We start from the raw sequence: 17267 nt of genomic DNA, 5'->3' as shown, positions 1-17267 counted from the left end.
AGCTGGCTTTGTGTCAGTATACAGCTGCTTAAAGTGTGTCAACCATCTGTCACCTGTTATTGCCAGATCAATTTTATTGCCATTATTAATAGGCTGGTACAAGGACTTAACAAGCCTCCAAAACTTAGTGGGGTTTTTCTGGGCAGAAGCTTCTCTTAGTGTATCCCACGCTTGCTTTTTTAGGGCCAGGGTTCTTTCTTTTAATGCACATTTATATGCTTTCCTAGCACTACGAATTGTTTCGGGGTCCCTAGGTTTGAGGGCTAAGGCTTTTTTGAGAGATTTTAATGCTTTTGTGCACTTCCCATCAAACCACCCTTCTCTTGGTGAGTAGTTATTATTCGCTGCCCGGGTCAGCAAGTTTTGTATCCGCTGTTGGATGTTGCCGAAGGCGGTCATGACAGAAGAAGAATCCGCCTGTTCCTCTAGACAGAGGTTAACATCGTTTGCGGAATCGGAGAGTAGTTTTTTCAAGAATGCAGCGGGAACAATCCTCTCCCATTTCACAGCGTAGCCATTAGATTTGGATAGATCTACCCTATAGGGATACCTGGAAAGGGTAGGGTTCTTGGAATTACGTTCCTTTGTTTTTACACTAATAGAAAGGGGGTAATGGTCACTAAATACATCCTTGCCAACCACACACGAGGTCAGAATTCCAGAATTGGCAGTAGAAATTAAAATGAAGTCAATAATTGAATTACAGTCTCTACCAAAAAACGTTGGCTCAAACTGCACGGGTGAGGGACAGAGCAAGTTGGCAAAACAAAGATTAAATTTAAGGACAAAAGTGTTTAACAACATCCCCCTCTTTGTATGCACAAAATGAGTTGGGTTTTCCTCGCCAAGGTCCGAAATACCACACAGGGGGGATTCGGACTGTGGACAGATGGTGCAGTTAAAATCCCCTACCCACATTATTGTTGCCCCCTCGAGGTGATCCACAATGTGTGACAACAGACGAGATATATTTGACATAGTGGTCTCCAGTTCAATATCAGCCATATTATTGTAAAAGTTCAGCAGTACTATGTTCTCTAATATGCCCCACTTAAGATGTAAAATTTGAAAGTGGGTATTAGAGAGGAATTTATAGATCTTAACCTTGGCTACTGTTGAAACATAAACACAGAGCCCCCCCTTATTGTGGCCCTGGGCTGATAGTATGGCAGGAGAATGAAAAGTTTGGTACCCCAGTAAATGCACTTCCTCACAGCACCAGGTCTCTTGAAAACATAAGATGTCATACATATGGACAACATTCAGCCAAGTTTTGTTGGAAGCCTTGCTGGCTAGTCCCGCCACATTCCATGAGATGAGTGAACTTGAGGCAGTGGCATTACTGATGTCTCCACGAGGACTGCCTAGATTCACACAAGGTAAGTCAAGTTGTTGTATTCTGGTAATAGAGGTATGGGAAGGGTTCAAGGCATTGGAAATGGGGCCGTTATCCACTAACTGTTGAGAATGTGGATGATCCGGTGACCGTAATTCATTCAGTGTGTCCGTACCCACTTCTATTCTGCCACTATTGCTCTTAAGAGGGCTGGATAACGAGGAATGGATGGAAGTGCAGTGGCTAGTCCACGGGCCATCCGAGGATTTCTCTGCGATAGGTGGTTTATGAAGTCATTCATTGTCATCTAATCCTGATAATGGATGGTAAAAATTGGACAGAGGTATATTCCAAAATTCTTTTGGATTGTGATGACGTGGCTCGGCCCAATGAAAATTGGAATTATGGGGTTTCCTAGGTGGTAATGGTGCCTGACTGGGTTGCTGCCAGAAGTCATTGATGTTTTCGAATAGATTCTGATCTCTTAATGTCTTAGCATAGGCTAGACTATCTCGGCCGGAAGGTCTATATGGCAATGGGGCGAAAGTATTCGGATGGTAGGGAAAAAGAGTGTTATGGCCCTTGTGCTGGTTATGAAATATAGGGGTGTTGAAACCACCGGGGGTTTTTGGGCGACCATAGCTATCCGGGTGGTAAGGTCTGGGCTGGGGTGGCGGTTTCCTCAGCATAGCCTCAGGGTAGAAATAGCTTAGGTTATGAGTTGAAATTCCCCCCTCCCCCATTCCAGGGTACCAATCACTAATATAGGTTACCAATCTGTGATCCTTGAAGTTTACTAGGATCACGTCACCTTCAATATCCTTGGGTCTGGTACCTACCCAATGGCATCGCCTGGCCGAGACGATGTCGCCATTAAGGTGAGGCGGGAGTGGTCTATTCCTCCTCAGCCAATAGATAACCTTATTTTTTAGATTGGCCTGATGTTCGCGCTTGCCTTCTGGCGGGGGCAACACTCCTGTGAGGGCTATAACATAATTTATGCATTCTGGGGGCAAATCTACGTTATTCTGTGTTCTTCTGATTGAGTGATGTAGCACAGTGGGTGAGGGTTTTGGATTAGTGCTATTGTTGGGACGCGTAATGTGGAGCATTATGGGAGAGTTGGGTTTATCCACAGTCGGAGGTTCTGCTGATACAGTTGTTTGACTGTTACTTTTATTACTATTTTTAACGTGTGATATGGAGTTCTGGGCCGGTTTTCGTGGCCCTGGTGTAGGGAGTGCAATTGCCTTGGGTGTACCAGACACTGTCTTAGGTGTTTTAGATGTTTTAGATTCTTTAGGTGGCTGTGTTGGAACTCTAGGGGCATTCAAGTTCAAAGAAGATGGCTCTGAATGCCCTTGTAGAAGTTTTTCCACATTCTCCCCTAATCTTTTAATCCTTTCAGTAAGGGGAAGGATCAATGCTTTAATAAGGCAGTCGATGTCGTTTAGTAGACCCGCGTAACTGGGTACCGAGATAGAGCTGGAAGTAATCTCTTTCGCGGGGTCTACAGCCCCAACCTTATTTGGAATAGTGAATATGGAAGGTAACGGTTGATTAGGGGGCACGACTCTCTTTTTAATTGTCAGCTTCTTTCTACGCTTCCTAGGTGGGGAGCCAAAGGAGAATTTACTGGAGGGGGTTTTAGGGTTTTTAGTAGTGCCCCTGGGTGATGGCAATGGAGGCTGGCCCACGGTAGTGCACTGAGTATAGTGGTCAGATATGCTTGGTGTGAACACGGGAGATGGAATATTTGGATCATAGAGAGGGGCTGGATCTACAGCGGGGGTACATAGGTCTATTGACTGGGTGTCAAGTGCCTGAGAATTGATAGAATCCGAAATGATGATGATATCGTTCTGTACAGTGGGTTTGGTCTGAAAAATGAGAGGAATGTCATCTATGGGAGGTGAAATATTGACATGGTCTACTGATGAAGTTAAATCCATAGAAGTGGAGCTGGCTGTTGTTGAATCCAGAAGTGTTAAAGGTTTTGATTTCAGCCTGTCAATGGAAAGACGTCGACCCGCCCTTTTTTCAGCCAAGAGGAGCTCCCGGTCTACATCAGTCTTGATTTTGGCAAAGAATTTGTCCAAAGGGCCTAACAGAGAGGACCCTTGTGCGGCCGGTGCCTGCGTTGCCTCAGTAGACGACATCACTATAGGCAGTAAGGCGGTAAACAGGGCGTGTAGGCAAAATGTAATAAAGATAACTTACTGGGACAAGTAGGTTGGCGGGTAGGTCTAAGGGAATGGGCCCAGCCCGGCCTCCTGTGGCCCCGGACGGCCACAGACGGCCCCGCCCTTGTCCCGGGCTTCTCCCGGCGCTCCCCGCGCGCTCCCGCGCTGCGGGTTCTACGTCTCCTTTATGTAGCTCACTGCTATGGGGATCAGCGGGTGGGCGGGGCCGGCAGGGAGAGCAGCCCAGCTGGTCACAAGGGCGCGCAGGGACTCCTGGTCCTTGGAGTCCCTGCTGGTGCTCGCAGCCCTGCCGGTTGCCGCTACAGTGCCCCTGGTGGTCAGTGTCAATGGGGTGCAATCGCCGGTGTCCGTGGGCGAGATCCAGAAGTCCAGGTGTCACAAAGGCGCTGAATTTACAGGCAGCGCAATGGTGCGTCAATGATGTGGACACTGGAGATAGTTTACCTGTGAAACAGAAATTTTACAGGGTAGCTGACAAGGTCAGGGCCAGCATAAGGGAAGAGGTTTCCAAGATGTTGGCGCTAGGGGTGATTAAACCCTCCAGCAACCCCTGGGCTAGCCCAGTGGTCTAAGTGCCAAAAGCTGCTGCGCCCGGTGCCACTCTAGAACTCCGGTTTTGTCTGGACTACCGTGGGCTCAATGCGGTCATGAAGACTGACGCACATCCCATCCCCGGAGCTGATGAGCTCGTGGTTTGGTTGGGAGCTGCCCAGTACCTCAGTATGTTTGATTTAACTTCTGGGTACTGGCAGATTGCCTTAACTGAGGCGGCCAAAGAGAGGTCTGCATTCTCAACACCAGAGTGGCACTTCCAGTCCGAGTCATGCCCTTTGGGTTGAAGAATGCCCCTGCCACATTCCAGAGACTGGCTAACCAGGTACTGACCGGGCTGGAGGAATTCAGCGTGCATACCTGGATTACATTGCTGTGTTCAGCTCCACATGGGAAGAACACCGGCAACACCTCTGTGAAGTGTTGAAGGCTCTGCAGAGGGCAGGCCTCACTATCAAGGCCAGCAAGTGCCAGATAGGGCAGGGATCTGTGGTGCATTTGGGACACCAGGTGGGGAGCAGCCAGGTGGCGCCCCTACAGGCGAAGATTGATACCATTCTGGCTTGGGAGCCCCAAAGACCCAGACAGAGGTGAGAGCCTTTTTAGGTCTCACCGGGTATTACCGACGATTTGTCAAGGGATATGGCACCATCGTTGCCCCCTTGACAGAGCTGACTTCAAGGAAGCAGCCCAAGAGAGTGAATTGGGCCGAAGCCTGTCAAACTGCTTTTGATGCCCTGAAAACTGCCATATGTACAGCACCGGTGCTCAAGGCACCTGATTTCTCCAGTCACTTTGTAGTGCAGACAGACGCTTCAGAGCATGGCGTGGGAGCAGTACTCTCACAGATCAACGAGGAGGGCTGGGACCAACCTGTAGCTTTCATTAGTTGGAGGCTACTACCCAGGGAACAAAGGGGAGTGCAATTGAAAGGGAAGCTTTTGCTGTGGTCTAGGCTCTGAGGAAGCTGAGGCCCTACTTGTTTGGAACTCACTTCCGGGTTCAGACAGACCACAGGCCCCTCAGATGGTTAATGCAGATGAGGGGTGAGAATCCAAAACTGTTGAGGTGGTCCATCTCCCTACAGGGAATGGACTTTGCGTTGGAACACCGCCCTGGTACAGAACACGCCAACGCTGATGGTCTGTCCAGATTCTTCCGCCTTAGTGAAGAGAACTCCCAAGAGTGTGGCAGTTCTCCCCGCTTTCAGCTGGAGAGACCATGTGTTAGACCTGGCATCTTTGGCGTGGTTCCCCTGTCTTTTTGCCTCTGCCTCCTGTATTTTTGACGCTGTGCTGGATCTTGTTTTTGCTGGTTTAGATGCTTTGGGCACTTTGCCTCTGCTGATCACTGTCAAAGTGCAAGTGCTCCCTGTGTAAATTGTTATTGTAATTGGTTATCCATGATTGGCATATTTGTATCACAAAGAAGTCCCTAGTAACGTACACTGAGTATGCCAGGGCTGGTGATAAAAATGCTACTAGTGGGCCTGCAGCACTGATTGTGCCACCCACATGAGTAGCCCTAAAATGGTGTCTCAGGCCTGCCACCGCAGTGCCTGTGTGCAGTCTGTGAACTGCCATGTCCTCCTGGTCAGTGTCCCCACTGACCAGGCCTAGCCCTTCCCTTTCTAAACACATTGGTCACCCCAATGAAAGGCCCAAGGTACCCCCCTTGGCAGGGTGCAGTGTATGTGAAAGGTAGAGCATGTACTACTAGTGCAGGTGACATGCTCTGGTAGTGAATTACAGCCATTTTAGTTTTTCACTATTGTAAGGCTATCTTTCCCATAGGCTATCATGGGGAATGCTGGCTACAGTGGCTACCTGCATATCTTCCAATAGGAGCAAGATAGAACATGAAGTCTAGTATCCCTGAACTCAGAATTTAATAACACATCTTTCAGGAAAGGTGGTTTTTAAATCCTATGTTTGAGAACAGCACTTTCAGAAAGTTGCTGTTCTCTTGTCTGACCTTTCTGTGTGCCTTGGCCTGTTTGCGAATTGACTGTCTGGTTTGTGAGTGGCAGGGGCTAGGTGGCTCCCAGTGGCTGAATGGGCCATCCCTGGGCAGAATAGCTCCATCTGCATCTAGAGTAGTGGGAGGGGGTAGCACCTGGGCCTGAATAAGGCTGTGCCTGCCTTCCACAATGATGGCTCCACCTCCTGCTGGGCGGCTGACGACCCTGTCCCTCTCTCTGAAAAGAAAGGTGAGGCCAGGAAAACAAAGTGCTCAAGGAACATCCAGAACAGGTTCAGACTGGGCTCAGAGCCCTCCTGTACAAAGGGAACAAAGACTTTTAGGGGTATAAGTACAGGACCCAAGACTACAGAAAATTAGATCATCCAGGAATCAAGAAGGAATCTCTGCCAAGGAGAAAGCTGAAACCTAAGAAGGAAGGCTGTCCTGCTGTTGCTCTGTTGGACTGACCTGCTGTTGCTTTGCTGCCAAGGAGAGAGGAAGGACTTTCCTTTGTGCTGTGTCCCCTTGCTTGAAGGAATCTCCAAGGGCCTGAAGAAGAGCTGGCTCCCTGTTACGAAGTCTCAGGAACAAAAGGACTTTACCCCCAGTTTCCTTGAACTCTGCAGAGAGAGTTCTGTCCTTCCTGGAGTGTTTGGTCTATGTGTGGTGCCTCTGGAAGTTGTACCTGTGTTGGGAAGCTGGAAACCAAGATTTAAAGAACTTTCTGCAAAGTTTATCACATCTCTCGCTTGCGGAGCGCGTCCCCGTCAGTGCTAGGAAATTCCCACCGCTACGAAGGCCGAGATCGTCGCAGCACCTGTTGCCGCTGCCAGAGACGTTGCATCCTTCATTTGGGAGATTCACCAGTCCGGTGCGGGAAGATTACCATTGCTGCAAGTATCGTCGCAGAGCCTGTCATCACTGGTGAGATGGGTGAGATCGTCGCACCACTTGCTTGCGGACCGCAGCACGTCGCTGCGAGAGTCGTCGCAGAGCCATCGCTTTGAGAGGCCGCGAAAGGAGAAGATCGCCGCTGAGCCGCGCATCGTCACCACACCCAGATTCTTGCCACCCCGAAGATCTTCGCATTGTACCTTTTGCGAGCCGCTTCCACCGAAACCTGTGCACTGGAATCCACGCAAGGTATCGCATCTCTCCCCGTATAGACCGTAGTCACCGCAGCACGCCCGCTACATCGAGCGGGGGTTGTCGCATAGCCTCCCCAGGGTCTCAGGAGTGATGCATCGCTTGCTTTTCACCGCTACAACTTTTCACTTGGAACTTTGTCGCATTTAAAGGTACTGTTGGCTAAAACGTGACGCAACTGTGGATTATTTTAACGCAAACTTAAGAACTCATTTGAAACCATATTCTTGAACTGTGTATGTTGGATTTTTTGTCGTTTTGGTCTTGTGTAGTTTAGATTAAATACCTTTATTTTTCTAAACTGTTGTGGAGTCAGTTTGTGGTGTTTTCACTCTGTTACTGTGAGTGTTGGTACAAATACTTTGCAAATTGCCTTCAATAAGCCTGACTGCCCGTGCCAAGATACCAAGGGGGTAGTCAGGGGCTTTCTGAAGAGTGTTTCCTCCTTACCCTGACTAGAAGCAAGGGTCCCTATTTGGATTGTGGTACCTACCTCTGCCAACTAGAGACCCCTAGTTCTAACAGTGACAATGAAGCCAACAAATGTTAAGCAATGGACGGGCAGCAAGCCACTTGTTGTATACAGTATTTCTTGCAAGCAAGACCTAAAAATGGTTCCTACGTAGGCAATAGCGCTGCACTCTGCTTACTTAGATCAACCCTGAAACAAGGCCAGGAAAGAAAACTGTTTGACCCCACATGTATCAGAGTATGGCTGCTGCAGCGTTTCAGGTAAGCATAATATGAGCTTTTGGGCACTTTTATACCTTCAAAAAGTTAATGTTAGTACTACGGCAGCATGTATGCCCATTTGTATAGTGCTCTCCGCAAACCTGCTTTAGTGGTTCAGCGAACCATTAAGCCTGTGTCTCGGAGTTGAGAATGGAGTACCGAAATTCCAATTTATGGGCTAATTGCCACGTTAGCAAGCATTTCAATGGGTTTTCGTTTCAATATAAGAAAAGGCCCAAGCAGGAAATTGTGTCAATTTATAGTGTTGTCAGTGACTTTTGGAGTCTGGTCTGAACACTGTATGGCTTTTTCTGAAAATAAAGAGCTGTCTAAGTGCTTTGGCAAGTGGAAGCACGTGGAACAAGAATCCTCCTTGGACACTTCAGAGAAATCTGCCCAAATAGTGGTAAGCCTTATTCTTAAATTCCATCTCTGGCTATTATTAAGCAAATTATAAATAAGACTATGGATGCTTCTTTACAGTCTAGAGAGCCTGCCCCTAAGCCCCAGAGACTACAACAGGAACAGACCCCAATGTACCGGAGGAAGATGTAAAGGGGTGTTATATTTAGGTTTCCAATTTGGAAGAAGTATTACAGCAGGTCAGAAAGAATCTTTCTTCCCAGACTCTTCTCCTGATTACAACAAAGAAGACTTTTTCTACCAATACCATCAAAGAGAACTTGAAAAGCATCCTTTCTGCAATGATAAACGCAAACTGCCGTCTAAAGAGTGGAATGCGGCAGAAAGACCTAATTTCCCTAGGTTTGTATCGTGAAGATAAACTCTACTGGGCTTATAGGATGCCCAATGTGAAAGTCGACTCCTTGATGGTAGATTTGTCATGTCAAGGTTACATTGTATTTGAGGATGCAGCGCCTACTGATCCAAATGTTAGGGGCTCGATAACGCACCTGTTTTGCCTCTAATTTTGTCGCGGCAATACAGATCCAATGTGTTGCCGACATGTTATAGCAGTGTAATAACAATACCTCCATTTTGTACTTAATAGAGCAGCGAGTGCTCTTGTTGGCAGACAACCTGTATGGCTTCATCGTTTGTGGTGGTGTGTTGAGATTGTTGCCATTAACAACTGTCGATTCAACTGGATTGGTAAAAGCCAGTTCAGTTTCTGGAAATTATGAACGTCGGGTATCAGTGACTGTGGAGAACCATCAATATCTTTAATGGTGGCGTTTTCCAACAGTTTTGTATAAGGGTTCTCCCTATCATTTTCCCTGTCATCTGAGCCACAAATGCAAGCTACAAAGGGTTGAGGAGCAATTCAGGGACCCCTCAAGGTTCAGGGTCTCTGGTCCCAAGAAGAAAGCACAAGGATTTCCAACTGGGAGGTGATGGATGAAATCTATGAAGCGAACCTTCATTTTCCCCCGTATTTTTTGAAACAGGTTATGGCATGAAAACAGACAAACAGGTCTGTCATTCTTATATCAACTGGCAGGGTAGTTTCCTGAATATATTTTAGGCAGCCCAAGGCTTTGAAGATATGCTAATGGGCAGAGGAGAACACTCTTCATCTTATGGCAGTTTATCTTTGAGAGATGGAGAATAGAGCTGATGACCTATTGAGCAGGAATTATCCTCAGTCAGGATAAATAAGACTTTATTATCCTCAGTCAGGTTAAATGAAACTTTCTTCTTTGCTTTTCAGAAGATTGTGTCTTGTTTCAGTCCCCTTTGATCTACATATTTGCATCCAAATACAAAGTCCTACATTTGAGATTGTGTTCTCTAAATCCTTCAAACAAGGCAGGAGGCAATAGATGCACTGTCAGTCCCTGGTCCACAAGAGCTTCTTTATGCTTTCCCTTCTTTCCCTTAGTTGCCAGAATTCATCTGAAGCTTTAGGAGGAAACTGGAAAGATGTAATTGTCTATACCTCATTGGCCCATGCGTCTGTGGTTTCCTTGCATGGTGCACCTATCAAGCTCTACTCCTTCCTTGGATATTCCCTCTTAATCCACCTCCTGTATTGTTTCCCATTTTTTTCAGCCAACTCTCAGCCGCCTGCTTCTGGGGGTTTAGCTGTTGAAAGGTGAGCATTACAGTCATGACGTTGTTCATTAGAAGTAGTCCAGTGCATTCTGGGAGACCAGGAGGGCGGAGTCGCTGAAGGAGTAGATGCCTGAGCACAATGCCTTTTAGAGTCCATTGAGGGTGTTGTCCGCGGTAAGTATGCAGGTGGTCCTCCTGTTACTTATATTCAAGGGTGATTGGCAATTGGGGCCACAGTCCTTCCAGCTAATAGCGGGCAATCAGGAAACAGACCGATAAAGCATTGCGTCTGAGATGGAGCCAACTGGTTTGGAGTAACCGCATGTGATGCAATGGTGAGGAATCTCCAGAGAGAGTGACAGCGTTCGGGGATGTGAGCAGCAGATATGGTGGTGCTGCGTACTTACTGTGGGCAACGCACTCAATTGACTCCAAAAGGCCTCGTGCTCAGGCACCTACTCCTTAGTCCTGAAGATGATCCCAATAATGTGTTGAAGGGATCAAAACGTCATCGACTTTTAAGCACCCTTAACACAAACTTATAATCATAGTTGTATGTGTTAGAGTGGATCAATGTATATTCCTTGCTGGCCCAATTCATGCATTTTTGGCCTTGCTCCTTGCAATGCCTGAGTTATTTCCTTTCTTTGGTGTATATTCCCCACTTGTATGTTTTTAAAAATTCTTCATATTAAATGATTTTGTCCAGTTGAGCTGCCAAATATAGACATCATTGTATTTTTATATAAATAATCCTCCTAACATTGAGTTCTAGTTAGGGACCATCGTTCTTCTAAAACGAAAATGTATAGTAGACATGCAGAAAATATAGGGAACGTGTGCAGGGACAAGGGTGAAGCGCCTCTACTTGTAACCCATCTTTGATTCTTGATTTTCAGGGAGCTGGTTTCCTTTTGGGATTTCAGTGTCAGCTCTAAGGAACAAATTGGCCATTGTTAAGGCCTTCAGGGGTAAATAAGTTGCTCCTATCGATAATTTAGCCTCTACACTTTTGAAAATCTTCCTTCTAGGTCATTCAGTTGTTCGCTCTCTGATTCCTTCTTGGGATCTAGTTCTTGCTCTGCGGGTTTTAAAAGAGCCCCTGTTTGAACGTTTTCACCCAGAAGAGCTCAGATTCCATGTACTTTGCAATCTTTAAAAATAATCTACTATAACTTTGGTCCCAGTACCTGCAATGGACATAACTAACAGCTCACTAACCACAGGCCCATTTATTATCAGAGATTAAGGGGTCATACTTGTGACCACTCATTAAGATAAATAGCCTGAACCAAGCAGACCCAAACAACTACAGGCAACTCTCAAATGGACCTATTCCTCTGAATTTTCTTTGAAAGTGCAGCATTCTTGCAGTTGTCAAACTCTCTAAAAGACTACATCTCTTGTTATATGACAAATAGATTATACTAGTGATCTGTATGTCACATATGGATTATGCAAGTCTCCTGTAGTATTGAGTCTCAGTTTCAGATATGAGAAGCAATTCAGAATGCAGCTGCAAGACAACTTCTGCATGTAAATTTACAAACCCACGTCTCGCCTGATTGAAAGCCCATCCCTGACTCCAAGAGAATCATCATTACACACAAGGCAATAAATTAAAAGGATCAATGTTGCCACAGTTGAACCATAAGATCTCAGAAAGGGCCCTCCATTCAAGATTAGTACCAGGACCAATCATACCATTCTAAAGGGAAAAAAACATTGATGTTACCTTCATCCACAGCGACATATCATAGTACTCAATTCCTGCTAGCATTCGAGACATCAATAATTATCTGACATTTTTAATAAAGACCTATCATTTTCCAACCTGATCCAATGAAAATGGACGATTCAGTGTAACCGTACTACTTCTCCCAGTTGGATTTCTTCATACTACTCCCTGAATCTAGAAAATCTACTCCGAAGATACTCTGCCCCCCCCCCCACCCTTTCAAGGCAATAAATGGAAAATCAGTCAGCTTGTTCAACATGTGAAGCTTAAGACATTTTCTTAGAAAAGTACACTGTGCTCCAGATCAGCTACCGCCTAATCATGCTGACCTACTAGAAGATACCCATGGGTAACATATATATTCCCTCCAAGTCATAATTCATGGAAATCACTTTTGTCAAGGATTTCAGGAATTAAAAGTGAGCTAGAATTCAGGAGAATAGGGAAGATCATGTGGCATTTTCTTCTACCGATTTGAATCCACTGGAGATTAGCAAATTTAGCATCACCATATTAACTCAATGGCTGGACATGAACCGACCCAGGACAAGCAGAACCAACCACAAATATGACTGAAACCCAACATTTTTCCATTATTATGTAATACAATGACAAAATGACAACAGCAGGCACGTATCTCTGTGACAAGAAAAAAATAGAAAACAATGGATTTCATTTAATCAGCGCAGATATATATTTACTTATTGTGTCAGCTGAAAAACATAAGCCATACAATGTGCAAATATTGAAATTCACATTCAGATGCATTAATAGGACAACAATGGATAAAATAATAAGTTAGCACCATTCACTAATAAATGATCGAAAGGCGAAAAAAGCAACTTGCGCAAATTGCAAACTCTTCCTAGAAGACTGGCGCATCCGATAAACCTGGCAAAGTGCTTAGAGCAAGTGGTCAATAAAACCAGGGCGCTATTGGGCATCAGGGGTACCACAACGGGGCAGATATTCAAATGCTTGCCTCAAATACGGTATGTACAGCTCTTGTCTCAAACAGTCCCCAAGAGCCCTTGCTTTAGAAACATGGGCGTTCATTTGTTATTTGTAGCAAGTTACAGGAGAAACACGTTTGCAGCTTTTAGGCAGCACTGACGGAGCAAGGGATGGTCAGTGAACCGTTAATCTTCTCAGATGATCAAAAGAAACTCACAAAGGCAGTGTACACACCCTAGATGCGGTCATAGGGTGATGGCTATGCATCACTTAGATACAACACTGTCTCATAAGTGCCAAGTGCATAACCTTTGGGTACTGACATAAGGCAACGACACTAGGGCGAGTAAAAATAGTTCAAAGTTCAAAATTGATAAGTACCATAAACAACCAAAGTGCATAAGGCAGTCTATGATTGAGGCAATACACTACAGTGACGCACATGAGCCTAGGCAAAGTACGTCATGTGGGAAATTGCAGGTTAAAGTGCACTTTCGACTTAAAAAATAGCACGGTTAAAATTGATTTGGCATCAGTGAGCTATTAAAGGTTAGGCACACCTAGAACTCAGGCATTATGATGTCTAGTACAAAGCCAGGTGACATTCCATGCTGTATAAAGGTAAGAAAGCCACTGGATAAAAAATAGAGTCAATATCATTTACTAAACATAAGTACATGGCGGCATTGCAATGTCTGATATCATACTTTTTAAAAAGAGGGGGAAGAAATCTTTCCTTGCGGGAAAAGAAAAGGAGCATAGCGGCATAAAATGCACGAGAGTCTCTTCACCGCCCTGTGCGCAGGGGCAGATTGGATCACCAATAGATCTGGACCAGCTCTGTGTGAAGGACATTACAGGGAGACACCCTAGCCTGAAATTTATAAACAATACTCTCTTTATTGGTGAGAATGAATGGTCAATGTAGTTCCCAAAGCCAAATAGGGTTTAATTTCCCATAAAGTGAGCAACAATTTACCATGGAGCTGGTCTGAGTACCACAACCAATAATTCCCTTTTAGACTTTCTCGATTTGAGGGACCCATGGCATCTGGGTTGGTCAGTATTCACAGCAACCAATACTATTGAGAGTACATGCAATGTGCTTGAGCCCTGGCACTTTATAAGAGTTGCTGCTCTCCCAAAGTTCACTGATTGACTTGAGATGAGTTGATAAGATTTATTTGGTCCAAATTTGATTCAAAAACAAAAGTGGCTTTAATGTTGCGACAGCTTCGATCTTATGCAAGCTCAACTCGTGTCTAAGTGCTGCCAGTGGGGTCTCCATGCCAAGTGGTAACAAGCGACCTAAAAATAGTTTTTCGATTTTCTGGAGACAGGGTGCCTTGCTGACGCCTCAAATCTCAGCGTCATACAGGGCGGCACCATGTGCTTTGGATTTATAGGCCCGTAATGCTGGTTTGGTCGCTCTTCACCCAACACTGCTGCTGAGGCTCTGTATGACTTTTGCCTGCTGGAGTATGCTACTTTTGCTCTTCAACTGCTGTTTGCCCCAGTTTAAGTTGGCTTTAAATCTTATCCCTAGATCATCGTAGGAGTAAACCCAATCTAACAGCTGATTGTATAGTCTAAATGAATTTTTCAAACTGTGCCGTGAATCAAAAATCATATACCTTGTATTGTTTGTATTTATTTTAAGATTCTTATCGGAACAATAAGATTCAAAACCTTTAAGAAGTTTTAAGAAGTTTGTGAATGGAAAGTTCAGTGCAGGCCAATAAAATAGTGTAATCGCAAATAAAATAGCGTCATCACCCACCAGAAGATTGGTGATTTGATCTCTTCAATCATGGGGACATCCAGGTTTAAAGCTTAGAGCTGACTACCCACATCATTATTAAATACATTAAATAATAGTGGTGCGAGCAGGCACCCTTGCCTTATCCTCAGCTCTATGTCAAAACTTGAGGTGCACTCCCTCTTGGGGCCAAATCTCACCACTGCTGTATTATTGTGTTGAAGAATCTTTATGGCATGCAGGAGCTTGTTGTTAATGCGCAGTTCCTCTAGGGCATTCCAAAGGGCGGGCCTGTTCATAGAGTCAAAAGATGTTGATAGAGCGTCACGATATTCTGAATATTGTAGGGGTGCATCATAATCACGGATAGTCCCCACTCGCATATATATTCTTGTGTTGAATTAAAGATTGATCATTAGAAATGTGAGAGTAATAACGAAATGTGTAAGTGTGATGATAGAAAATTAGTTCGTGTTAAATGAGAAAGTAAAACAAAATTTAAAAGCAACTGCTTAGTGTAAATGCTTAATGAAGTAGCTTATGTATAATGTATTGCATTAGATTTAAACGTGCACCATAAAGTCTGCACATGTAGAGATGACTAATGGTGCCTTAAGATGAAGAAATGTAATGTTTACAGAGATAACATTTATTAATGTGTATAATTCCAGATGTGTAAAGGCCTAAATGAATGTTCATGTTTGCTATGAAAGGCCTATTCGTAATTTCTTATGTTAGCTGAATTGTGTAGGCTGAAATGTACTTTCCCTGGAAGAGCTCTCAGTTGAAGGCAGTCAGCAAATTTCATGTACGTGCAAGGTTGTTTCGTTCACATGTTTCTTTTGCATGTGCAAGGACATCTTTCTCGTTAGCTAGACTGATGCTCTTTGTTTTAAGAGTTAGGTATGGAGGAGACCTGCAAAATAGTTTCCAGGAATGCAGATAATTGGAAGCTCGCTGAAGAAGCCTGAGACCCAAGGACATACCAACCGTTGCTGGACTGAGTACAGGATTCGGTGGAAAGTTACCAATGAGTGGTGTCTGGCCACAGGAGGTGTTTTAGGGGCATGTTCTACTAAGTGTTCATTTTGTATTAGGGACAGAGTCCCAGGGAAAGAGAGAGCAGATAGACCTTAGGAGGGTAGAAGAAGGGGTTGATTCTTAGAAGGAAGACTTAGATTTGGCTATTGACCCTTGCAACGTGAGTGTACTTCTTAGGATGTCTTTACGAGCTGACACCTTTTCTTGATCTTGCCTGGGAGATGCCAAGTAGGGATGCCACTTTAGTGATAGTGTAGGGACGGATTTAACAGATTTCCTTTATAGCTACTAATGAAGACTGATTTGGACGTTGGACCAGTCGTTGCCTGTTTAGTATTTTTAGAGTTGTTCATTCTTTTTATGATACACCAGATCAGACTGGTGCGTAGGATGAACTTTGTATTAGTGCCCATGTATTTCTTCAACATCGTCATGAGGTGTTTGTATGTTCAGTTATTTTTGGCTTTGTAATAAAACCCCAAAATTGTATTTCGGTGTCAGTGGTCCTTTCCGAGTCTAAGTTGATTGGTCCATACTGTTAGCAGTAAATGCATTGGTTTTCTCCCCTTTACACTTCTCAGCAGATAAAAAGATCTAGTTGGCCGAGGATTCTAAGGAGTGGTAAGATGAGATAAGAATCGGGCGCAATCAGTTTGTAGCGGAGGATGGTTATCTCTGGAGAAAGGGGAGACGTAGAGAAGGGTAGTCATTGAGTCCCAATAGCCGTAGAGCCCAAGGTGATGGTTGTCCAGCAGATCATGAGTGGAAGAGGATGGATGGAAATTGACGGAGAGTGACGGTGCGGAAAAAGCAGCAGTTCATGGGAGAGTGAGTGTGAACAGGGTTGTGTGTCTGTTAGATTGCGGTGTTGTTTTGGTTGTGTAATGTCTTGCTGAGTTGGAATGAGAGTTGAGTGATTGTGGTTTTGGGCGAAATGCACGCGGTCCATGAGATTTGATTTTGATATCCTGGTATAAGAGATTGTGGTGTAGAAGACACCCAGAGTTGAAATGATCTGACCAGTGATTGTGGGAGTCATGAGATGTTGTTGACTGACCCACCGGTGATAGGGAAATGCGTGTGAATGCGTGAGTAATCGACGCAGGTCGTGGGTTACTGTATGTGGAAAATTGAGTGATTGGATCCTATCGATTAAGTGCATGACTGTCCGGCCGTTCGTAGGCAGATAGTCTGAGGCAGTTGTCCAGTCATTTTGGGGACAGATGGTTGCCAGAGTTGAGGTCGACAATTACATGAGACTGTCCGGTCGTTTGGGGGACAGACAGTCAGAGCAAAGTGACTGTTTGGTCGTTTGGTGGACAGTTATTTTATTGTATGAAAGAGACGCGTGAGTGTGTGAGAGATATATTGTAAATGAGGGGAACTGCTGCATGCGGAGAAAGAGTGACATCAGAGAGTGCTGCGCTGCTATCGGTCGTTTGGTGTGAAGCCGCATTGGTATTGGTGGATTGTCATCAGGAAGTAGAGCGAAAACAATTGAGGAATAAAAGTTGATTCCATCATGAAATGTTTTAAAGTATTACGAGATATGTGCAGAGGAGATAGAAGGGTGGTTATTTGAGGAGGAGAAGAAACTCCACCCGAGGATACCCCAGCTCATTACATGGCTACGAATGTGGGATTGCATACCATAATTTGGGCCGAATTGTGGCCTCAGCCCACTGCATCACCGCCAGAAATCGTGTAGATCGCTGGCGATTCTCTGCAGGTCCGACTGCCATACTTGTAATAGAGCGGTCAGACAATCGCCCCACCTCCAACGCGAGCTTTGGGGTCCCATGGACTGCCAAACTCGTAACCAGGCCT

At 45.1% G+C, this 17267-nt stretch overlaps 1 protein-coding gene across 2 annotated transcripts in view; it reads right to left on the bottom strand.

Annotated features, from left to right (window-relative positions):
* Window positions 1-17267, bottom strand: part of CDHR2 (cadherin related family member 2) — a 464115-nt gene that overhangs the window by 324965 nt on the left and 121883 nt on the right. The gene's annotated exons all lie outside the window — the stretch shown is intronic.

This window comes from Lissotriton vulgaris, chromosome 7 (assembly GCF_964263255.1).
Source record: "Lissotriton vulgaris chromosome 7, aLisVul1.2, whole genome shotgun sequence".
Classification (NCBI taxonomy): domain Eukaryota; kingdom Metazoa; phylum Chordata; class Amphibia; order Caudata; family Salamandridae; genus Lissotriton; species Lissotriton vulgaris.
The sequence above is the reverse complement of the archived record's forward strand: the minus strand, read 5'-3'. Positions and strand labels throughout refer to the sequence as shown.